Genomic DNA, 26,391 nt, shown 5'->3' on the forward strand with positions numbered 1-26,391 from the left:
CAATTGCTTATTAAAGGATGGAGGAGACCTTGGACCTTCTGGTAGTACCATACTAGGAGCGAGTTTATTAGGGGCCGTATTAAGCAGGTAAATTAGCACAAGGTTTGGGTGTGAAAGTTTTAAAGACTTTCCCTCCTTCATCTTCACTAACACCTCACTAACTAGTTCTTCTAACTTGAACTTGCCTTCGTATATTTTATTCAGGTTCATTGATGTGTTCAATGATATTTAGTTTGGCCCGCATGGCATTCCTACCTGGTCATGTGATGCTGGGATCCCATGTTCAAACCCCATACATTGTTAATTTGCCTCGTGATAACCAATGTCCTTGTGATTCATGTTTTTTTATTATTTAAATTCTGGTCTCGAGTAATGTCCTTGTCCAGCATGTTGATATACGTGCCTCTCCCCCTTGAGCCAATTAACACTGTAAACATTTTTAAAAAGTGTGACATGATTGTTTCATGATAATTACATGTACCTGCCACACTTCCATTACACGTCTCCTCGAAACGTCAACCGGATCAGCGGTCGGTTACTTCGCGTGTCATGGTGAATCAAACATCATGAAACTGTGGTTTTGAAAAAGGTTTGATGACCTTTTAACTTTCTGTGAGAAAGGTAGTTTTGGAAATTAAAAAGAATGGGGGGAAGTTTGTTAATTGTTTCCTTGGGAAAGGTTATTTTATAAATATTATACCAGTGAAGGACTTAGGTGTTGGAGAAGAGACCATCACTATGGAGTTGGGACCTCCTGATGCAGTGGTCCATTTGTTTGTGCAGTTTGTCTAGTTTGGCAATGTCCCATATTAAACTATGTCAGAATTTGTTCGAGACTATCAAACTCCTTAATGCATATTTTTTAACTTGCACAATCCTCAGAGAGGACAAAATACAAATTTCAACATGTTTGTTCCTTTCAGATTAGTCGCTGGTGTAATGGGTGTTAATTGTGCAATGACCCTCCTTCCATCCCCCGTCTTATTTAGCTTCTATAAGCATTCTTTGCCAGCACTCCCCCACTCACTGCAGATGTCCCTCACCCTCCAAAGTCCTCCCCCTTTCACATAATCCATCCCCACCAGTTGCTTCAGCTTCTTGTGCAAATTTTACGATGGAGATGGAGGCGATTGGATAATTGATGGAAGTGATATCTCCTCAACCCTCCCCACCCACTTACCCAGATCAAGGATAGTGGATGTTCTTTTCGGGTGAGCATTAAAATGGTCAGTCTGTGTGGAGTTATTTTTTTTCACAGGCATTGGTGTCAGTCTAACACAGTTGAAGATCACAGGTCTGCAGGAAGATCCATTTCGTTTTGAGTCTGCAGACACTTTTTCATCAAAAACTCTGCATCTTATTCCATAACGAGCTTAACGCTGAAGTTCTCATGTCCGGATAACAGCATGTATTCAACATAACAGAGCAAAGACACAAATATTCTCCTTCCAACAGCTTATCATAGGGAAGTAAATGAAAAAATTCGTACGGCTGCAGAAAATTGACACAATGTATATGATCTGATCTGAATTGTTTTTTGAGACCGATATCAGCAGGCTCATGTTGTGTCAGCTCTCCAGCAGCTGAGTAATATTTTAAAATTATTTTTTATTCCATGACTACTACTACTACCACCGCTCCCACTACTACTAAGACGCAATTTCTCCCAAACACCACCCCCACACAATAGAACAAGGTCAATGGAACAGCTGGGAACAGACTGAAGCTGGCAGCAATCTGTTCACGATTCTCGCAACAACTCACCAACCTTTTGCCAAAAAACAGTGAGATATTTATTGTACACCAACTAAAGATGGTAGAAGGGTCCCCTGCTGAACTGCTACTTGAGGGACGGCATTCCTTAATCATTTCTTCACTCAATATTATAATCATTCGAACAATAGAAAAAGTTAAGTTTCATGCTTTGCTTAAATAAATAATTTTAATCGGTAATTTCTTAAAATTTTCAGACTTCACTCCAGATTTTGACACTTATTTAGTCCACCAGATTCGATCCTCAAATCAGAAATCATATTTTGATTAAATACTTTAATTAGTCCGTGAATAGGCCAAATCAAAATGGCGGCTGAGACCACTGCGACATGAAGTTAGGCTGACCAAGGATAAGACTTTCATGGAGGGAAGCCATTAATTATCTTCAAAAGGGGTGTTCTCATTAACGGAAACACCCAATTTTCATTCATGTACTCCTTTGGAGTTCCCTTAGTATGCATGCAGAGTTTCTGATTGCTAGATTTGATGGTTTTGGACTTATGGAGGAGACACATTCACACACAAACATTTATTCATACAGATTCATTAATTGTTAGGATATTTAACAACCACTTTTGTGCACATTAAGGCTAAATTGCATAAATTAAGGTGAATATGAAAAAAAAATTCAAACTATATTCCCCATGGCTCATCAACCATATGCATGATATTTTACATTGATCTGTTAAGCGGTTATAGAGAAGATTTTTAAAAAATGTGTTTATTTTCAATCCAATTTGGCCACCAGTCCATGTGACCAGGTCAGGTCAGGTATGAGAGCATGCGCCAGAGCAGCGCGTTGCTGCGTCCACTTTCCACCGGTACTCCAGGGACCTCCGTCTGGCCACCCCCCAGGCAGATGCCAGGCCCATCCCCATCTCCTTGAGATGCTGGTCAATCTGCTGCAACAACGAGGCATGTGGTCAGCCCATTGGCCTCCTCCACTCACGAGACTCCTTCGCTGAGAGAAGCTGGTGAGAAGGATCAGCTTCAGGAAAACGAGCCACGTGTCCACATAGCCGCAACTGACGCTCACGGACTATGCAGGTAACAAATCTCATCCGAGTCTCTCTCAGCAACCGCTCATTGGACACAAAGTCCGACCAGCGATAGCCAAGGATTCTCCGAAGAGACCTGGTACCAAAGGAATTAAGTCTCCATCTCAGCGTCACATCTTCAAACTCCACATCTCCAGCACCACACCCCATGATCCAGTGAATCCATGACTCCCCAGGCCCAACCCAGATGTCTATTGACCTGTGACTTACAGCCAGCAGAGACAAGAATATCACTGCCAAGGTAAGTGAATCTCTCCATGACCTCAACATCCTCACCACAAACAGGCACAGACAGGACAGCAGCATCCAATATGTCACCGAAAGCCTGGATCTTAGTTTTTACCCAGGAAATCCGTAATCCCAGCGGCTCCGACTCCTCATTCAGCACCTATAGGGCCCCCAAAAGGATATCTAAAGTCTCCGCAAGGATGACTGCATCATCTGCGAAATCAAGGTCAAAGATCTTGACATTCCCAAATGATGCAACGCAGCTTGATCTCTCTGACATCCTCCCTAGAATTCAGTCCATACAAGTGCTGAAAAGTGTCGGGGCCAGTACACACCCCTGATGAACTCCAGTAACAACTGGAAATAAGTCAAAGATGGTACCAGCATATCTCACAGCACTCTGAATACCAGAGTAGAGTTCAGACATCAGATCGATCAGTTTTGGTGGCACCCCACGAAGACCAAGAATCCTCCAGAGGGCATTCTGATTCACTGAATCAAACACTTTACAGAGATCAACATAGGCTGCAAGCAGCCCCTGCCGAAACTCTCGTCTGCGTTTGGTGAGGACCCGAAGAGCAAGGATACGGTCAATCGTTGACCTCTTTGGTGTAAAGCCTGACTGCTCTGGACGCTGATGCTCAATCAGATGGTGGTGATGAACCCATCAAGAATTATCTAAGCAAAGACCTTGCCAGCACTGAGAGCAGCGTCACCCCTCGGTAGTTGTTGCAGTCTTGGCGACCACCCTTCCCTTTCCAGTGAGGGACAACAAGGCCCCTCTTCTAGTCAGTTGGGATGATGCCTGTGTTCCAGGCAGAGCACAGAACTGCATGCAATGACATGAGTGCAGCATTTTACCAGCCTTGAGAAGTTCAGCATGGATGCCACAGATCCATGCAGCTTTACCCCATTTCAACCGGTTCACCGCAGCCCGTGTTTTCACAAGCGAAGGTGGACCACAGTTGATTGGACAGTCAGCAACAGGGATTTTAACACCCTTGACGTCCAAGTCGACAGCTCGTAGATCAGCCTGGTACAACTGCTCAAAGTAACCGGCCCAGAGGGCCTTCACTTCGGACTCCTCCGTCAAGAGCCTACCACTCTCTGCTCTAACTGCAGTGATCCGAGGGATGGGCTTTGATGAACGCAATGCGTGAATTCTACTGTAAGCAGGACGAGAATCACCTGTACACAGGTGATGCTCTGCACCCTCACAGATTCCTCGCACACAGGCCTCCTTGTCCACCCTCAGTGCACGTACAGTTTTGCGCCTCAGCTCCCTGAATAGCTCAGCTCTGCCATTCAGCCTGGCCCTGCGACTCTGGTCAATGGTATCCAATGTCCTTTGAGAGACAAAATTCTTCTTTGCCCTGCGGTGAGTTCCAAGACATCCACTGGCAACATCGAGGATGGTGGTCTTGAAGGTGAAGGCACTCCACAACTCTTCAGGACCCCCCCCCCCCAAAGCACTCAGACCCCCCAAATCTCCACTCAGCCTGTTCTCAAACTCCTCATATATCCTCTCATCCTTGAGTTTGCCAACATCCAGCCTAGGCTGGGATGGTACCATTCTCCCAGATTTAAGGTGTAGCTTCAGAGTTGCTCCAACAAGCCGGTGGTCAGTATTGAGGAACTGAGCACTCTTGTAGATCCTGCAGTTCTGGATCATCCTCCAGCGACCATCAATGAGGACATGGTAAATCTCCTTTGCCACACCACCATCATTGGAATACCAAGTCCAGCGATGAGCTTGTGGGCGCTGAAACCATGAACCGGCCATTCTATGTCCATGACTTCTTGCAAAGTCAAGGAACTTCGTGCTATTCTGGTTCATAGTTCCTGACCCATGGGGACCAACACACACCTCATAACCATCCCTATCAGTTCCAGTGGATGCATTGAAATCCCTCAAGACTGGAAATGTATCTCGTCTGGGGCACTGATCAACCACAGACTCGAGTGTGGCGTAAAATGCATCCTTCACGTTGAGATCACTCGCCTCAGTCGGAGCATAAACAGAGACCAGGGAAATGACACCTAAGGAGTGACGAATCTTTCGTCTCATAATACGCTCGTTGACCGGTGTTACCTCAATTATCATTGGGGTTAGCTTATTGGAAACAGCTACAGCAACTCCTTGAGTATGGTAACCATCAGAGCGACCAGACCAATAGTAGGTGCAACCACCCACCATTATCTCGCCGCAATCCGGTCTCCGAACCTCAGAGAGAGCTGCAATCCCGATGTCCAAACCCTTGAGCCCTGATGATAACAGAGACAGGTGATCATCCTCTCTTAGGGATAGGACATTCCAGGCATCCACCCGAAGGGACCGCCTCAGGTTAACCCAATGAGACCGCCGTCTGATGGACGACACCTCAGCACCACTCCGACACACTCTCCCGCAATCTGACCCAGGGATGTTACCCCGTGGTTTCCCTCCTATCATCGAAGATTGGGGTCCCGAAGGCTTTGCCAATCCGGTGAGCTGCCCTGCGAAGGGAATCTCCACAGGAGGTACTCCCCCAGAGTGGATTTTTAGATTTCTTTGCGTTTTTGTGTTTTGCGGAATGAAGGGTTTTACGGTCGCCTGAGTGCAAATGACATCATAAATTTAATTCCTCACTCACATTTGGTCGTAGATCAGATATATGAAGTTTCAGATTTTGCGGACCAGGATTTTGATTCAACCAATTATAGCTAGAAAATTATTCAACCAATACCACTTCACTGATGACATTGTAGAAAATGTGTGTGTGTGTGTGTGTGTGTGTGTGTGTGTGTGTGTGTGTGTGTGTGTGTTTGAATTTCCACTCACATATGGTCATACCGTGGTTAGATAAATGCCGGCGTCCCCCAGTCTCCATAATGCTCAGCAAACAGCGAAACCAGAGTAATAGTGGAAGTTAAACCAAGATGCAGCCAATGCTCTTTGGAACCCAAGTCGAAAACCCCAGCAGGAAACAAGCCCCGAAATGTTGATTTTCAGCAGATTAAAATACAAAGGCCTTTGAAATAGTAAAGTTCATCCGGTCGATGTGAGTAGTCTGTGGGAAGCAAGGTAGGAAATGCTGATGGTCACGAGGGAAAATGAAAAGAACCAGGAAGCAAAAAGAACCGAGAAGTGCTGGTATATCTTAAAGCTCCTCAATAACCTGCCTCCTTGCTCTCCGGTGATTATTCTCCCTTTTTAAAATCCATTTCCCCTCCTCGCATGGAAAAGCACTCGGGGCTGATTGGTTGTTCCTGGTTTTATAGCATTCCCAGCTATCCAAATGTTTGCTTGCAGAGCATCAAGATGTAAGGAACAAGCTTGGTGGATTAATTCTGCCTGCACCATCTGTTCATGTCGAAAATGATTCATGTTTCACCACTTACAGAGCTTTCATACACAGCCTGATGGAGCACTGCTCTCCACTCTGGGGTTGCGCTCCTGCCTCACACCGAGCTCGACTTCACGCTGTGGAAACCAAGGTTTTTAGGATCATTGGTATCTCTCACGATGAGGCTGAGTCTTTGGGTCTCTCGCTCTCTCACCGCAGGAAGGTCGGTGGTCTTTCTGTCTTCTACCATCTTCTCTCTCACCTTGCCCCGGACCCCTGCTCTGTCTGTGCTCTATCCCTCCTGTAATTCCGCAAAGCATTGAAGATCCGCTAAAAAAAAAAAGCGATGAAAAATAAGCCCAAATCATGGAGATCAATCACTCAACCTATTGGAAGACTTGAAGAAACCTCACTGGCCAGTGTTCATGTTTCCCAGACATAGTTTTTCTGACTTCTGTAGAAGTAGGTTGAGTAGTAGGAGTATCATGTCAATGCTAGATTTTGGCATGATTTCACTTCATGGGATTGTGTCATGTTGTAGGGAAGGGAAACTTCAATGGAACGCTTGTCCTGAGTCTGTGTGCTGCACGTGAACTGGTTATCACCAACACCATCTTCCAACCGAACCCTGACAGCAAAACGTTGTGGAGACACCCCAGATCCAAACACCGGCAAATGCTTGACACTGCTATTGTGCAGCAAAAGGACAGAACAGACATCCACCTCATGTGGACAGTTCATATTTCAACAGCCTGGTCTGACCATAGGCCGGTCAAGGTCATTACTCCATTGAACATGGCCCCGATAGTTCGTGCCAAGTTGTCGTCAAGAGTACTGCACCTGGATGTGGACAAACTGAAGACTGATGAAAACAGGGCACTACTGCACCAAAACATAAATGCAGAGCTAGAATCAGCCAATGAGTGCTATGCACCTGCCGACATTGAGACAGAATGGCAGAATCTGAAGGAAAGCAACTTGGAAAGCAGCTCTGACTACACTTGGCAAGAAAAGATGCCAGCAGAAAGATTGTTTTGACGATAACGAACTGGGGATCCATACTATCCTGTCTGATGTACTTAGAAAACATCTGAAATGGATGAATGACGACTGTCAGGCCAAGAAGGAACTCGATCGGCAGGCAAGATCAGTTGTGCAGGCTAAGATCCGATGGATGAAGGACAAGTGGTAGATTGATCGGGCCAAATGTCTGCAGGAGGCAGCAAACAATAAGGATGTTCGGGCATTTTACCAAGACCTCAGAGTGGTTCATGGCCCAAGCTTCAAAAATACAGCTGTCATTCGCTGTGCCAATGGAAACTTCTTCGTATCGGAACCGACAATGAGAGTACAGAGATGGGCAGAGTATTTTGAGCAGGTCCTCAACCGCTTGTCTGACATCACTGATGCTGTCACTGATGAACTACCGCAAAGGTCGACACTGGACAACCTCAGTGTCCCCATTTAACTGGAGGAAGTCAAAAAGGCCATAAAATCACTAAAGAATGGAATGGCCCCTGGAGTTAATGGTCTCCCTTCAGAAGTCTTCAAACATGGGGGAAGCCACCTGACAGACAGACTTCACCATTTATTCAACACCATCTGTGAGAAGTTGTGCCGCAGGACTTTAAGGATGCAACGATGATAATCCACCTTTACAAAAGAAAAGGTGACCAAACCGACTGCAACAATTACAGGGGCATATCATTGCTGAGCATTGCAAGCAAAATTCTCATGCGAGTGATCATCAACAGGATCAACACACGAGCTGAGGAAGTGAACCCTAACAGTCAGTGTGGCTTTAGAAAGACCCGGGACACAGATGACATGATCTTCACGGCACGCCAACTCCAGGAGAAATGTAGGGAGCAGAACAATGACCTCTACCTGGTCAAAGTGGACCCGACAAAAGCTTTTGACTCGGTTACTTGAACAGGACTGTGGAAACTGCTAGCCGAAGTCGGATGCCCTGAGAATCTGGTGAATATCATTAGATCATTTCACGACGGCACGATGGCCCATGTTGTGGATGGTGGACAAGAGTCAGCCTCCTTCGTCATAATGATATTGCTGTTCTACAACTGTGAAACCAGGACACGTTACCGGTGACACATCAAACAACTAGAAGCCTTCCACATGCGCTGCTTACGAAAGATTGTAGGTGTGAAATAGCAGGATCGGGTGCCGAATATGAAGGTGCTGGAGCGCTGTAGCATGTGAGGGATTGTGGCCTATATCATGGAAGCTCACCTGTACTGGGTCAGCCATGTCATCAAAACAGATATTGGTGTCCCCATCTGTGCCCCCTTCATGGGGGCACTGATGAGCCACAGGCCATCAGTTAGTATCGGAGAAAGAAGTAAAGAAGGGCCTTTGGAAGTCGTTGAGTGCATTCGTGAACTCGTCCGCACGATAGAGCTGAGAACCTGATGGTGCTTGCAGCTTACTCACTATATCCTGACACAGTGCACAGACATGCATCACCGCTGACAACTATGTGGTGGGCCCGACATGAACTGCGGTACTGTATATGCGGGCAAAATTGAAATAAGAGCTGGTTTTTTCCATAAGTTGGGGACAAAAATTCGGGTGAAAATATCAGTTTGTGTAAAAGTGAAACATAAACATAGGCAAAGTCTGTAGGGGGGGGAGTGCACACCCCATGCACCCCCCCCCGATCCATTTTTTGCCCGACTCTCATGTTCTCATATTTGGCATTGAGGGCTTCCATCCATTGTTGGGTGAGTCGAAGCAGAACGTCCAAGGTTAAGTGACCTGGTCTTAAACCAAATTGGTGATCTGAGATGAGGTTGTTGGAGAAATGGAAGGATTTCATATCAACTGCGTTGAGGGATTCCATAACCCTGCTGATGACTGGAAGTAAGCTGATCGGTTTGGAGTTCATGGGATCCGTTTTCGCTCCTTTTTATATAATGCAGTGATGTTGGCTGACTTCCAAGCAGATGGAAGATGACCGAGTCCAAAACGTGGGCAGAGTGAGTATGTGAAAGAGCAGCAGGGCAGGTATTTATGAGGAGATGTGAGCTGATGCCGTCCGGTTCAGTAGCAGAGTCAGAGTCGAGGGTTCACAGAAACTTCTCCACCTTCTCAGGTGAAAAAGATACAGAGTGCAGGAGCAGTATGGTATGATTGGGAAGGGTGGCTACAGAGAGAAAGTATATAAATGCACAAGATTTTGAAGCATAAAGATTTGAGGCAAATTAGCCTTCTCACGAGCAGTCGGCAGTGGTGCTATTTGAAGTGAGGGAAGGGATGGAGGGGACCATACACTAGAGACAGCCTTTTTAGAGGAGTTTTTTTTTATGTTTTAGAGGAGGAGGGAGACAAGTTTGATGTTCAATCCTCTAACATGTTTTAGACGAAGGGGACAAGTTGGTAAGTTAAATTTTGAGGTTGGAGAGATGTTGTTTTTCGCTCTCCCGAGAGCGGACACACACTTGTTACGGGCTTTTTGGAAGACACTGAGATTGCCGTTGGTCGTATTTTCCTTCCTTTTGTTGAAGAGCAACTGCCACACCACATGATTCAGGGTACCATGAGCAGGGAGACGGGGATGATAACTGAAGACGAGATGGGATGAATCTGAGCATAAGTGGCAGCAGGATTCTGTGGAAGAATTCCCAGGCTGAGTTAATATCAGAGACAGTCGATATGGGAGACCAGTCCTGAAGACAGATGGCTGCTTGCAGTACTTGCCAAGCTTCCTGAGTGAACTGCCAGACTTGCCAGCGTTGAGGTAACTCTCCAAGAATAGCCAGAGATATTGACTCTCACAAGCACATGATCAAGTGAACAAATTTGAGTGGAAAAAGAGCAGGAGAAATTTGTGGGAAAATTAGTCATCACCAAGTCCAGCAGGGAGGATTTGCCATTTAGAGAAACCCGGGTTGGAAGGGTTGCAGATTGAATCAGTCCCACGGAGTCGAAGGTTTACAGATTGAGTCAGTCCTATGGAGTCACAGAAGTCCTTTGCTGAAGTGCCATGGTTGGTGAGCGAGGTACCAACATCCAGCCAATTTGCATGGTGACTATAGAAATCGCCACATATGAAGAAGAGAGAATTGAGATGAATGGTTAAAAGTTGTGTGAGAGAGAGATGGAGATGGAGTCGTTACTGTCTGGAGGATGGTACAACACACAGGCAAACAACAGGAGTGAGCGGAGGGGGACTTGCAGCTAAAGATACTCCTGTGGGTTGGGAGGTGTAAGAGTAGTATATGGAGATGGTTGAGTAATGAAGTTCTTGATGCACAGTGCTATTCTGCTGATAGGACAGGTGTCAGCTCGATCAAACCGGAGGAGATGATAGCCAGGGAGAGACAATAAGGAGTCATGGACATCTCGTGGGAGAAAGGCTGTCAGCGGCAGCCTGGATTGAGAGATGTCAGGTTGGGGCGGGGGCTTCAGATTCTTGAGGTCCACACAGTGAGGGACATGGGAGGAGGCATTTGGAAGGTGCAGGACAGGGAGGCTCAGAGGGTGAGAGGCGGGGGGTGGGGGGAGGAGGCTTGGAGTGTCTGGGCTAGAGAGGAAAATCGTAGGGGGCTCGATGGTCGAGGATGGTGGGAGGAGGGCAGGAGATGGGAAGGGGTGGGATGAGGGGGGAAATGAGAGATGGTAGGATGAAGTGATAGATTGGAGAAGGCAGAATGAGGAGGAAGATGGAAGGGGGCAGGACAGAGGAGGGAGATGAGATGGGCTGGATGGGAGGGGAGGGAGATAGGAAGGGGCAGGATGAGGGGGAAGATGGGAGTGGTGGGACAAGGGGGAAGAGGTAGGATGGGGGAGAAAACAGGAGGGGGCTGGATGAGAGGAATGATGGGAGGGAATGGGATGAGGACGAAGCTAATAGGGGCGGGACAAGCGGGAAGCTGAGAGGAGCAGGATGAGGGGGAAACCGAGAGGGTGTAGTACGAGGGTGCAGCTGAGAGGGCGAAGTATTGAGGGGTGGGTTTTGGAGAAGATTTGAGTGGGTGAGTGTGGGGAAAATTTGGAGAAGGTGGATGAGGGGAAGCTTGGAGAGGGTGGGGTGATAGAGTAGATTGGAGAGGGTGGGGCGGGGGGATTCAGAAAGGGGGAACATGAAGTGGAGGAATGCTGAAGAGGGGGGCACAAAGGAGGGGTGGAGTTGGAGGAACGTAGGCTTGTTGGTGATGTGGGGGGGGGGTGAACTGACACAGAGGGGTTTGACACTGTAAAAGAACGTGAAGCTGATTTGATTGTTTAATCTGCGCAGACAACCTCTGCAAGCTAGACTAATCAAGATACTCATTTTTATGATTTAAGGAAATGTGTGGGTGTCTCCTCCATAACTCCAAAACCATAAAACGTCGCAGCTTGAAACTTTGCATGAATATTCAGAAAACTAAAAGGAAGCTTAAGATTAAAAATAGGGTGTTTGGGTTAATTAAAACACCCCCTTTGAAGATAAATAACGGCCTTATATAATTATATCCTTTATCAGGTGATCCTTGGCGACCTCACTCTCTGGGGTCTGAAGGCATTTCCTGGGTAACCACGCTTGGGTCTGAAGCCGCCATGTTTTTTTGGCCTGCTCAACCATGCCTTGACTTGGAACAGGCCGCAACAATTTCTTAACGATAATGTTTTTTTCAGTTTCCTCACTTATACTATCGAATGCCTGTTCATCATAGGCATTCATCAATTGCTGGGTACATCGCTTTTGTAAGTACTATAGTTTTCAAATTAGGAGCTTAGAGTGATTTCATGCATTTTATGATACAATTTTTCAGGATGTACTGTCACAGACTAATTAAAGTATATCATTGAAATATTATGTCGGTTTTGAGGATCAGATATCGTCCGCAGTAAATAAGTGTTGAAATCTGTTGTGAAATCTGATAATTTGAAGAAATAACGAGTCTTATAACTAAAGTCGATATACAGATTTACTTTAAGCAACCAAGGTGATGTTCCCTCCTCCTCCATACATACACAAGAAAATGTGAAATTTCAAGAGCATTAAACTTATCTTTTTCCACTGTTTGGAGAATTATATTGAGTGAACACCTCCTCTCCCTCCCCTACTTCTTACCCCCCCACCCCCGACCCTTTATACACCCGTCAGTGAAGCGACGGGTTGTATCCAGGCGTTGTATATCTCCAGACAGTGTTTGTCTCTGGACCTGTCGGGGCCGTGTCTGCACGTCTCCGGATGTGTATGGGCAGTGTTTGTCTCCGTACATGTCTGGGCGGTATTTATCTCCAGGTGGTATTTATAATATGACCCAAAGAAAATTGGATTTCAGACGTTATTTTGTTTCCATCTTCCGTCTTATTCTATGCAGAATCATTTTGATGTGACGGTATGGATCAATTCATTCCGAGCGGTGATGTTCACAATTGCCATGCCCTCCATACAAGTTTCTTTTCTTCAGTGTAAAATGACCAATGAGACTGTTAAAATGATCATCAAATATGGAAAGGTTGGAGATCATCGGCATCATGAGCCTTTGTAACGGTGTCGGCCTCACTCCCCAGGCCTCTGTGGAAAGTGCGAATTGAATTTGTCCGAGCTATATCACCACGATCGATGTTACATATACATACATACATACATACATACATACATACATACATACATACATACATGTATGTATATATATATATATATATATATATATATATATATATATATATATATATATATATATACACATATGCACATGGGCAATGAACATGTTTTTGCTTCAAATGGAGTTTGGACACGAGTACAGCATTTGAGGTCGCGGAGACCACCAGCTTGTTGGAGCAACTCTTAAGTTGCACCTTAAATCCAGGAGAATGCTGAAGTTTTGCTGAAGTTTTATTTTTATTTTTTGGAGTGATAGTGGCAGCCCTCTGTTTCCAAATAATTTCTCTTTACAAACTCGACCGTCATTATAAGGGTCTTTGTCAAAGTAATTCCGGGAATGTTGTGACACTTTGAAAAAAAAACCTGTCATTATTTACTTTCATCGATGTGTGCAAAGCAAGACTCTTCGGTTGAACTTCGAAGCCAGCTATGCGACGTGCTGGTACTCCGCAACCAACAAGCAAATGGTTCGAGCCGAGTGATCACTGCGCTGGACCCTGAGTGATATCCGTGCGGACACAAAATGTCCCAGATTAAGCCATTTGCGTAGTTGCTAATATTGAGAGAAGAAAATGCGGGAGAATGGAAAGGACCCACGGTGTGGTGGAGGGGGGTGGGGGTCTTGGAGGTGTGGGGGAGGGGAGTGCGGTCTGGGAGGTGTGGGGGAGGATCGGGTGGAGGGTCTGGGAAGGTGGGGATCTTGGAGCAGAGCGAAGGTTGCGGGAGGGAAGGAACTGTTTGGAAAGGTGGGGGTGGGGTGGGGTTATCTCCCCTCCCTGGGTAACGAAATTTTTTAATCCAATTCAAACTGATGATTGGTTCTTTCATTGTGTGAAATGAACTAAGATACCAATATAAACGGAGGATGAGCCGTCCTGAATGAAAAGTTTCCAGTTCTCTAGATTGTCTGAGATGGATCAACCACCTGGCCCCCACGATCACCAGACATCAGCCAACTTCAATTTTTTATATAGTGGTTTGTCAAAGATGTTGTCCACAATGCCAAGGTGGCAAATCTGCAGGATCTTCTTTCTCGGATCACAGCTGCATGTGCACTGGTGGACGCAAACATGCTGAGCCGAACATGGCAAGAACTTGTATACCGCCTTGATGTACCACGTGCGACAAACAGAGCTCACATTGAAATGTATTGACGATGTGCACAAAATTGTATAAGATTCCATATCACATAAACCAAAGGGTATCATTGATTTATTTGTGGTTCCAAATATATTAACAATCAAATGTGTCTGTCTTTTCAGAACACCCTGAACATATCAGGCCAGATCAGATCATGTCAGGCCAGATCAGATCTGTGACTTGCTACAGGTATCATGTAAACCTGTACTAACCTGTTCCATGGTCGGGATGTTGGTGAATAAACCGTCTCCCCCACCAGGTTTTCTGGTGAGGAGGGTGTTTGGATATGGACACCCAGCAGGATGAAAAATAAAACCTGTCAAAGGGCGGAGGAGCTCCTTGTGAGCCAACGGCCATCCATATCTAGTACCAAACTGCATCTGCGGACGTCCTCCTGCAGTTGGGTAACTTTCAATTTGGAGGTTGGTGGCAAGATTTTCACTCCAGCCACCGTAAAACCCTTCATTCCACAAAACACAAAAACGCAAAGAAATCTGAAAACCCACTCCGTGTGAGTACCTCCTGTGCAGCTTCCCTTCGCAGGGCAGCTCACCGGATGACGGGATTGGGGCAAAGCATCCGGGACCCCCAATCTTTGATGATAGGAGGGAAACCACGGGGTAACATCCCTGGGTCAGATTGCGGGAGAGTGTGTCGGAGTGGTGCTGAGGTGTCGTCCACCAGACGGCGTCTCCTTGGGTTAACCTGAGGCGGTCCCTTCGGGTGGGTGCCTGGAATGACCTATCCCGAAGAAAGGATGATCACCTCTCTCTGTTATAATCTGAGCTCAAGCGTTTTGACATCGTTATTGCAGCTCTCTCTGAGGTTCGGAGATGGGATTGCGGCAAGATCATGGCGGGTGGTTACACCTACAATTGGTCTGGTCACTGATGGTTACCATGCCCAAGGAGTTGCTGCAGCTGTGTCCAATAAGCTGACTCCAATGATAATTGAGGTAACACCGGTCAATGAGTGTATTATGAGACGAAGGATTCATCACTCCTTAGGTGTCATTTCCCTGGCCTCTGTATGTGCTCCGACTGAGGCGAGTGATCTCACCGTGAAGGATGCCTTCAATGCCACGCTCGAGTCTGTGGTTGATCGGTGCCCCAGACAAGATACATTTCTAGTCTTGGGGGATTTCAATGCATCGACTGGAACTGATAGGGATGGTTATGAGATGTGTGTTGGTTCCCATGGGTCTGGAACTGTGAACCTGAACCGCACTAAGTTCTTTGACTTTGCAAGAAGTCATGGAATTAGGGTGGCTGGTTCATGGTTTCAGCGCCCACAAGCTCATCGCTGGACTTTGTATTCCAACGCTGGCGGTGTGGCCATGGAGATTGACCATGTCCTCATTGACGGTCGCTGGAGGATGATCCAGAACTACACAGTCTACCGCAGTCCTCAGTTCCACAATACTGACCACCAGCTTGTTGGAGCAACTCTTAAGTTGCACCTTAAATCCAGGAGAATGGTACCTTTCCCAGCCTAGGCTGGATGTTGGCAAGGTCAAGGATGAGAGGGCAGCTGAGGAGATTGCGAACAAGCTGAGTGGAGATTTGTGGGGTCTGCGTGCTTTGGGGGGTCCTGAAGAGTTGTCGAGTGCCTTCAAGACCACCGTCCTTGATGTTGCCGGTGGATGTATTGGAACTCACCGTAGGGCAAAGAAGAACTTTGTCTCTCAAGAGACACTGGATACCATTGACCAGAGTCGCAGGGCCAGGCTGAATGGCAGAGCTGAGCTGTTAAGGGAGCTGAGGCGTAAAACTGTACGTGCACTGAGGGTGGACAAGGAGGCCTATGTGCGAGGAATCTGTGAGGGTGTAGAGCATCACCTGTGGACAGGTGATTCTCGTCCTGTTTACAGGGGAATTCATGCATTGCATTCATCCAAGCCCATCCCTCGGTGTACTACAGTTGGAGTAGAGTGTGGTCGGCTCTTGACGGAGGAGTCCGAAGTGAAGGCCCGCTGGGCTGGTTACTTTGAGCGGTTGCACCAGACTGATCCACCAGGTGGTCACTTGGACATCAAGGGTGTTACAATAACTGTTGCTGACCCTCCAATCAACTGTGGTCCACCTTTGCTTGTGGAAACACAGGCTGCGTTGAACCGGTTGAAATGGGGTTTAGCTCTAGGGATCTGTGGCATCCATGCTGAACTTCTCAAGGCTGGTGAAATGCTGTACTCGTGTCGTTGCATGCAGTTCTATGCTCTGTTTGGAACACAGGCATCATCCCAACTGACTGGAAGAGGGGCCTTGTTGTCCCTCTCTGGAAAGGGAATGGTGATCACCAAGACTGCAACAACTACCGAGGGGTGACGCTGCTCTCAGTGCCGGGCAAGGTCTTTGCTCGGAAAATTGTTGAAACGGTTCGCCACCATCTGCTTGAGCACCAGCATCCAGAGCAGTCAGGCTTTACACCAATGAGGTCAACGATTGACCGTATCCTTGCTCTTTTGGTTCTCACTGAACGCAGACGAGAGTTGCGGCAGGGGCTGCTTGCATCTTATGTTGATCTCTGTAAATCATTTGATTCAATGAATCAGGATGCCCTCTGGAGGAATTTTCGTCTTTGTGGGGTGCCACCAAAACTGATCGATCTGATGTCTGATCTCTACTCTGGTACTGAGAGTGCTGTGAGATGTGGTTGTACCATCTCTGACTTATTTCCAGTTGTTACTGGAGTTCATCAGGGGTGTGTACTGGCCCCCACACTTTTCAGCATTTGCATGGACTGCTTTCTTGGGAAGATGTCAGAGAGATCAAGCTGTGGTGCATCATTTGGGAATGTGAAGATCTCTGACCTTGATTTTGCAGATGATGGTCATCTTTGCTGAGACTTTAGATCTCCTTCTGTGGGCCCACGAAGTGCTGAATGAGGAGTCGGAGCCACTGGGATTATGGGTTTCCTGGGTCAAAACTAAGATCCAGGCTTTCAATGACATCTTGGATGCTGCTGTCCTATCTGTGCCTGTTTGTGGTGAGGATGTTGAGGTCGCGGAGAGATTCACTTAACTTGGCAGTGATATTCATGTCTCTGCTGGCTGTGAGTCAGAGGTCAATAGACATCTGTGTCGGGCCTGGGGATTCATGGATTCACCAGATAATGGGGTGTGGCGCTGCCGGTACCTGTGCGGGAGGACGAAAGTCCGAGTCTTCAAGTCTTTGGTGCTTCCAGTCTTGCTCTATGGATGTGAGACTTGGACACTGACCAGGGATCTGAGACGGAGACTTAATTCCTTTGGTACCTGGTCTCTTCGGAGAATCCTTGGCTCCTGCTGGTTAGACTTTGTGTCCAACGAGCGGTTGCTGAGAGAGACTCAAATGAGTTTTTTTTTTACCTGTATAGTCTGTGAGCGTCAGCTGCGACTGTGTGGACATGTGGCTCGTTTTCCTGACGCTGATCCTGCTCACCAGATGCTTTCAGCGAGGGAGTCTCGTCAGTGGAGGAGGCCAATGGACTGACCACGTGCCTCGTGGTGGCAACAGGCTGATCGGCATCTCAAGGAGATAGGGATGGGTCTGGCATCTGCCTGGGGGATGGCCAGACGGAGGCCCCTGGAGTAACGGCAGAAAGTGGATCTAGCAACGCGCTGCTCTGGTGCATGCTCTCACACCTGACCTGACCTGACCTGAACATATATGTTCCCATCCATCCATTGGGACCATACTCTGTGCAGAGTGTTGGTGCTGCCTTAGCAGTCTCCTTGGCTATTGGATACAATCCTGGATGGGTCGCCACTCTGACACAGGATACCAGCAAGCTGGCACTCATTCTACCGACCTCGGAAGGATGACAGGCAGTCAACCCCACATGGTAGTAATTCAACAGCGAAGTGGGATCTCAATGCGGGATTTGATACTGATTTCAAAATCCATATATATATATATATATATATATATATATATATATATATATATATATATATATATATATATATATATATATATATATATATATATATATATATATATATACAGTGGGGAGAACAAGTATTTGATACACTGCCGATTTTGCAGGTTTTCCCACTTACAAAGCACGTAGAGGTCTATAATTTTTATCATAGGTACACTTCAACTGTGAAAGACGGAATCAAAAACAAAAATCATGAAAATCACATTGTATGATTTTTAAATAATTAATTTGCATTTTATTGCATGAAATAAGTATTTGATACATCAGAAAAACAGAACTTAACATTTGGTACAGAAACCTTTGTTTGCAATTACAGAGATCTAACGTTTCCTGTAGTTCTTCACCAGGTTTGCACAGACTGCAGCAGGGATTTTGGCCCACTCCTCCATACAGATCTTCTCCAGATCCTTCAGGTTTCGGGGCTGTCGCTGGGCAACACAGACTTTCAGCTCCCTCCAAAGATTTTCCATTGGGTTCAGGTCTGGAGACTGGCGAGGCCACTCCAGGACCTTGAGATGCTTCTTAGGGAGCCACTCCTTAGTTGCCCTGGCTGTGTGTTTCGGGTCGTTGTCATGCTGGAAGACCCAGCCACGCCCCATCTTCAATGCTCTTGTTGAGGGAAGGAGGTTGTTAGCCAAGATCTCGCGATACATGGCCCCATCCATCCTCCCCTCAATACGGTGCAGTCGTCCTGTCCCCTTTGCAGAAAAGCATCCACAAAGAATGATGTTTCCACCTCCATGCTTCACGGTTGGGATGGTGTTCTTGGGGTTGTACTCATCCTTCTTCTTCCTCCAAACACGGCGAGTGGAGTTTAAACCAAAAAGCTCTATTTTGGTCTCATCAGACCACATGACCTTCTCCCATTCCTCCTCTGGATCATCCAGATGGTCATTGGCAAATTTCAGATGGGCCTGGACATGCGCTGGCTTGAGCAGAGGAACCGTGCGTGCGCTGCAGGATTTTAATCCATGACGGCAGAGTGAGTTACTTATGGTTTTCTTTGATATTGTGGTCCTAGCTCTCTTCAGGTCATTGACCAGGCCCTGCCGTGTAGTTCTGGGCTGATCCCTCACCTTTCTAATGATCATTGAGGCTCCACGAAGTGAGATCTTGCATGGAGCCCCAGGCCGAGGGAGATCGACTGTTATCTTGAACTTCTTCCATTTTCTAATAATTGCGCCAACAGTTGTTGCCTTCTCACCAAGCTGCTTGCCTATTGTCCTGTAGCCCATCCCAGCCTTGTGCAAGTCTACAACTTTGTCCCTGATGTCCTTAGACAGCTCTCTGGTCTTGCCAATTGTGGAGAGGTTGGAGTCTGATTGATTCAGTGTGGACAGCTGTCTTTTATGCAGATAACGAGTTCAAACAGGTGCAGTTAATACAGGTAATGAGTGGAGAATGGGGGGGCTTCTTTAAGACAAAACTAACAGGTCTGTGAGAGCCAGAATTCTTACTGGTTGGTCGGTGATCAGGTCAAGTATGGGAGCATGTGCCAGAACAGCGCGTCGCTGCGTCCACTTTCCGCCGGTACTCCAGGGGCCTCCGTCTGGCCATCCCCCAGGCAGATGCCAGGCCCATCCCCATCTCCTTGAGATGATGGTCAACCTGCTGCAACCATGAGGCACGTGGTCGGCCCACTGGCCTCCTCCACTCATGAGACTCCCTCGCTGAGAGAATCTGGTGAGCAGGATCAGCGTCAGGAAAACCAGCCACATGTCCATACAGCCGCAGCTGACGCTCACGGATTATGCAGGTAACAAATCTCATCCGAGTCTCTCTCAGCAACCGCTCGTTGGACACAAAATCGGACCAGCGATAGCCAAGGATTCTCCGAAGAGACCTGGTACCAAAGGAATTAAGTCTCCATCTCAGATCCTTGGTCAAAGTCCAAGTCTCGCACCCATAGAGCAAGACTGGAAGTACCAAGGACCTGAAGACTCGGACTTTTGTCCTCCCGCACAGGTACCGGCAGCACCACACCCCATGATCCAGTGAATCCATGACTCCCCAGGCCCGACCCAGATGTCTATTGACCTCCGGCTCACAACCTACGGAGACATGAATATCACTGCCAAGATAAGTGAATCTATCCACGACCTCAACATCCTCACCACAAACAGACACAGACAGGACAGCAGCATCCAATATGTCACCGAAAGCCTGGATCTTAGTTTTGACCCAAGAAATCCGTAATCCCAACGGCTCCGACTCCTCATTCAGCACCTCGAGGGCCCCCAAGAAGATGTCTAAAGTCTCCGCAAAGATGACTGCATCATCTGCAAAATCAAGGTCTGAGATCTTGACATTGCCAAACGATGCACCGCAACTTGATCTCTCCGACATCCTCCCAAAAATCCAGTCCATACAAGTGCTGAAAAGTGTGGGGGCAAGTACACCTCCCTGACGGACTCCAGTAACAACTGGAAATAAGTCAGAGATGGTACCACCACACTTCACAGCACTCTCAGTACCAGAGTAGAGTTCAGACATCAGATCGATCAGTTTCGGTGGCACCCCACGAAGACCAAGAATCCTCCAGAGGACATCCCGATTCACTGAATCGAACACTTTACAGAGATCAACATAGACTGCAAGCAGCCCCTGCCGAAACTCTCGTCTGCGTTCGGTGAGGACACGAAGTGCAAGGATACGGTCAATCGTTGACCTCTTTGGTGTAAAGCCTGACTGCTCTGGACGCTGGTGCTCAAGCAGATGGTGGCGAACCCTATCAAGAATTATCCGAGCAAAGACCTTGCCCGGCACTGAGAGCAGCGTCACCCCTCGGTAGTTGTTGCAGTCTTGGCGATCACCCTTCCCTTTCCAGAGAGAGACAACAAGGCCCCTCTTCCAGTCAGTTGGGATGATGCCTGTGTTCCAGGCAGAGCACAAAACTGCATGCAACGACACGAGTGCAGCATTTCCACCAGCCTTGAGAAGTTCAGCATGGATGCTACAGATCCCTGGAGCTTTGCCTCGTTTCAACTGGTTCACCGCAGCCCGTGTTTCCACAAGCGATGGTGGACCACAGTTGATTCGAGGGTCACCAACAGGGATTGTAACACCCTTGACGTCCAACTCGACATCTGGGGGATCAGCCTGGTACAACCGCTCAAAGTAACCGGCCCAGCGGGCCTTCACTTCAGACTCCTCTGTCAAGAGCCTACCACTCTCTGCTCGAACTGCAGTGCTCCGAGGGATGGGCTTGGATGAACGTAATGCGCGAATTCCCCTGTAAGCGGGACGAGAATCACCTGTCAACAGGTGATGCTCTACCCCCTCACAGATTCCTCGCACATAGGCCTCCTTGTCCACCCTCAGTGCACGTACAGTTTTACGCCTCAGCTCCCTGAACAGCTCTGCTCTGCCATTCAGCCTGGCCCTGCGACTCTGGTCAATGGTATCCAGTGTCCCTTGAGAGACAAAATTCTTCTTTGCCCTGCGGTGAACTCCAAGGCATCCACCGGCAACATCAAGGACGGTGGTCTTGAAGGTGCTCCACAACTCTTCAGGAGCCCCCAAAGCCCCCAGACCCGCCAAGTGTCCACTCAGCCTGTTCGCAAACTCCTCAGCTACTCTCTCATCCCTGAGCTTGGCAACATCCAGCCTCGGCTGGGATGGTACCATTCTCCAGGATTTAAGGTGCAGCTTTAGAGTTGCTACAACAAGCCTGTGGTCAGTATTGAGGAACTGAGCACTCCGGTAGACCCTGCAGTTCTGGATCATCCTCCAACGACCGTCAATGAGGACATGGTCAATCTCCTTTGCCACACCGCCAGCGTTGGAATACCAAGTCCAGCGATGAGCTTGCGGGCGCTGAAACCATGAACCAGCCACCCTAAGTCCATGACTTCTTGCAAAGTCAAGGAACTTAGTGCTATTCTGGTTCATAGTTCCTGACCCATGGGGACCAACACACACATCATAACCATCCCTATCAGTTCCAGTCGATGCATTGAAATCCCCCAAGACTAGAAGTGTATCTCGTCTGGGGCACTGATGAACCACAGACTCGAGTGTGGCGTAGAATGTGTCCTTCATGGTGAGATCACTCGCCTCAGTCGGAGCATAAATAGAGACCAGGGAAATGACACCTGAGGAGTGGCGAATCCTTAATCTCATAATACGCTCGTTGACCGGTGTTACCTCAATTGTCATTGGGGTCAGCTTATTGGACACAGCTCCAGCAACTCCTTGGGTATGGTAACCATCAGAGCGACCAGACCAATAGTAGGTGTAACCACCCACCATTATCTCGCCGCAATCCGGTCTCTGAACCTCAGAGAGAGCTGCAATCCCGATGTCCAAACCCTTGAGCTCAGATGATAACAGATCCCACCCGTGACTGGCTCCCGGCATTTGTCCGAGAGGGTCACGACAGAATTGTCCGTCCGGTGGGCGACGTGCCGCGATTCGAGTCACGTGGCCGATCGCACGCCGACGGGCGCGAATTCGCGACAATATATAAATGTTTGTATATGTATATATATGTATATATATATATATATATATATATATATATATATATATATATATATATATATATACTGTATATTTCTATATATATATATACTGTATATGTATATAGGGGCATCCGTCATTGCTGGCAAACGTTAGGTGCCAATTCCCACTCCACCCCTTCCCCTGCCTCCTCCTGCCCCACTCTCTGATGGACGAATTCATTGATATGACTGAAATAATTGATGGTCCCAATGCTTATCCTCATTGCCAAGTAATGAATCTGGGTGTGTTCATTTACCAAGTTTCTTGTGGAGCACTCGCCAAGTGGCTTTAGCACTCGCGCAAGCACTGCATTATCAACCGTTGATAAGGAACGACTGGCTTGGCAAGCGCAGATAGAATTGCTGTTTGATAACTGAACACACCCCGAGACATCTCATCAGCATATAGTACATACAAAACGCCGACAAAAGGACTTTTGTTTTTTAATTTCTACTCCAAATATGAACCATGACTATTTTCATTGTTTTGAAATCGTACCTTGTTCAGTTTTAAAATTTACATCAACTCAGAGGTGATGTTGAGTGTACGAAAGTGGACATGTACGTTTCATACAACTTTAAAGTGTGTGTTTACATCACTTCTTTAAAGTGGACATGTACATAACAAATATCTCTCGGGAATTTCCCCGGCCTCCGACTAATTAATTATGGACGCAGGTGTTTCACGACCAAGCTGAATTTAATGATAATATTACATGTCCATCAGTTTGTTTGTAGTCTTGAAAAGTTGTGCCAGAACCAAAACTTAAAAAAAAGAAATATCAATATTTCCTTTCCTCTGAATTTGAGAATTAATGTACCTTTATTTGGCGGTGTGTATTAGACACCGCCATTACTGCCGACAAAACTTGCATTATCTCATTTTAGTTGTAATTAAAATGTACCTTTGTTTCCTCAAAATGGTATCTTAATTTAATAATAGAAGATGCGTTGTTCAATGAACTCAGCTATATATATATATATATATATATATATATATATATATATATATATATATATATATATATATATATATATATATATATATATATATATATATATATATATATATATATATATATACATATTTCGTTTGACAGGAAACAAAGAACTTTGACATGTCTGCACTCTATCAACACAATGTTAACTTAATATTTGTTGATCGACTTCATGGTGTACAGGTAACAGAGTTACCTTTAAGCTGTCTTGTCTAGTTTCAAGTCCTGATCTGACTCTAAACTGTTGGGTTGGTGCATCACAGGAACCGTGTTGCAGTACAAATTTCACCTTCTGTCGGATGGACATTAATCTGGGCATCTCGTCTCGCAGTATTCACTGGTGGACTTGGCAGAATAGTTTGGAGGTATGCACACTCACTATTGAGCTGTCTCACCTGGGTTTGAAACCCTATGAGCTGTCTAATCTGGCACCCAGCAGCAACCTGTTACCCTGGTGTTCCGCATGCAGGTTGATGCAGCACATCATTGTGTGCACCGTCCATCGGAATGACATTTAGCTTGAGGACCCATTCGCCCACACTTTTAGATGGTGGATATTAAAGATCCCATGGTGTATTTTTTGGAATAGTAGGTGAGTTATGACTTGTACAAGCATGTTATTGGCTAATGGTTAAGGTGGCTGGCTTAAAATATTAAGGTCTTGAGTTCAAGCCCCTGTACTTCTGTTGAAATAATATCAGATGGGTTAACTCAGCCTACCATCCTTCCAAAGTTGGCAAAATGAGAACGAGCTTACTGATAACAGGGGCACTGCATCAGCAGCATAGCCATACCCCAGAACATGATACAGCCAAGCAGCCAAAGGCTGCATGCAAATAAGTAAATGAACAAATAAATCAATAAATAATGACTGGCACCCTAAATAAATTAACAAAAACCTGTTAAATAACTTTTGGTTAAATGTCAGACCTGGTCATCCAGTCTGTTAAATATTTTAGCCAAACTTCCTCGATGGCCGATCCCACAATAAGGTCGGATTCATTGTGGCTATTAAATAAATCGTCGATATAAGCATTTTTTTTGTGTAAGGCTTGACGTTAGACTATTTATCAGCCAAAGCCAATTCTTATTTGGACCATTATTGCGTCGGCCTAAATCCTTCAGCCAATTATCAACCAAAATGACCAATTGGATAAATGGAACACATTTGTGAAATGATTTCTAACCCAAACAGCACTTGAATGCAACACAAGTTTTTTGCTTGGCTAGCTCAAAACAAGGCTTCGTTTTGGATTCCAAACATGGCCACCTCCATATTTCTGGCTCTTTCAAAATATTTAGCCAACTTTCTGTGCAGCTATTTATTGAGATCAATACCTTCATCCCATGTAAATGTCCATTATCCTGAAATTAAAAGTCGATAAAATAATGGCAAAAAATGTTATTTTCTACATTTGTACAACTGTTCTTATTGGATTTACTCCAAATGGAAGTTTTCTGAATTTTAACTTTTAAACTGAACGATCACCGTTATTATTTTTACACTTCCATGTCCGGCTGGGAAATTTTCTCGCGGCCCTCCTCCCAACCTCTCCTTTCCCATTTCTCCTCAACGTACCTACTTTCAATAACCCCCCCGTTTTCAGCAAACTTGTTAAAATTGTCCTCCAGTCTGTAATTTTATAAAACAAGTACAATGTGCTTGTGCAACATTAAGAAGTTCATATAGCTAATATAAATATTTTGCATTAACCTATGATTCAATTTGGCTTCGGGGCTTTTTGAATAACTACCTTGACATCTCCCTTTTATTTGCTTTGTTATTGCTTGCTATTTCTGCTGTATATGCTATTTCACCAAAAAATCCATGAGGTCACTAGTGAATAGGAATAGAAGTAACAAAGCAATAAGAATAGTCAAATGAATAAACAAAAAATGTTTTCTTGGGAATTCTTCTGTGATATCTGCTGGTATATAAACCATATCTTTTTTTTCTTTGGGGGGGGGGGGTCATATATTCTTCTCTCCTCCCATGCGTACATAATAAATAAGTAACCCCTTAGCCAATAGCATTTTATTGCATTGTTTTTGTATCTGCTCATGTTCTGTATCCTTACTTGTTTTCACCATCTGTTCAAGGGATTAATAAACTGTTTGATTCCCTTGTTTGTTATTTCGAATCGATTATTTTTCTCCTTGGGGCCGGCCAGATAACTTGGAAGCATACACTCTTGCCTCTGAGCCAGCATTAGTTGGTGGACGCTAAAGATCCCATGTTGTTCTTCGTGAAGGCAAGGTGAGCTATCACGAGCACCCTGAACAAATTCCAAGATCCTGCACAATCAAGCCATTAGCATCAGAGTAGTCACCCCACCAAGATTCTAACCTTAGCCAAGAAACTGCACGTTTGATTAAACACTTCACCATGCACCCTTGTCCTGCATAAAGAGATAGGAGGAGCATGAGACTGTGTTGAGGTTTGAGATGCCTTTCATCAGGGTCTTATCTTCTGAACTTGTGTAGCAGCTGCAAGTGACCAGTCAGCCCTGGTGTCACCTTGGCCAATGTTCGCTTCAGTCGAATAATTTCTAATGGTAGTTGTTTGTGGTTGTTACACTGTTTCTTTGTGCAGAGAAAGAACAATGTGTAGGATTTCAGCACTATCCTGGATACTTTACCATAACTTATAGTAATCTGTTGCATTTTCTTAAGTAATAAGCATTAGCATGTAACAATGCACCGAAAATATATAACATATAGTATAATAACTGGATCAAATTTTTAAAATGTAGCATTTCACAATTATTATTATTTTTTTAAACTTTTTTTATTGCCCAGAAAAAGGTGCAATAAATAAAACTAAGTGCT

At 45.9% G+C, this 26,391-nt stretch overlaps 1 long non-coding RNA gene across 2 annotated transcripts; it reads left to right on the forward strand.

Annotated features, from left to right (window-relative positions):
- Window positions 1–25,657, forward strand: LOC147028697 (uncharacterized). 2 transcript variants are annotated; one of them, XR_015056934.1, is made up of 3 exons: window positions 1–87; window positions 23,826–23,927; window positions 24,032–25,657. It is a non-coding gene; the product is annotated as an uncharacterized LOC147028697 (long non-coding RNA). The 2 variants fall into 2 exon arrangements; XR_015056933.1 differs by lacking the exon at window positions 1–87 and adding an exon at window positions 838–1,211.
- The last annotated feature ends 734 nt before the right edge of the window (window positions 25,658–26,391 follow it).

This window comes from Eptatretus burgeri, chromosome 4 (assembly GCF_056783735.1).
Source record: "Eptatretus burgeri isolate ZD-2024b chromosome 4, Ebu_testis_v1, whole genome shotgun sequence".
Classification (NCBI taxonomy): domain Eukaryota; kingdom Metazoa; phylum Chordata; class Myxini; order Myxiniformes; family Myxinidae; genus Eptatretus; species Eptatretus burgeri.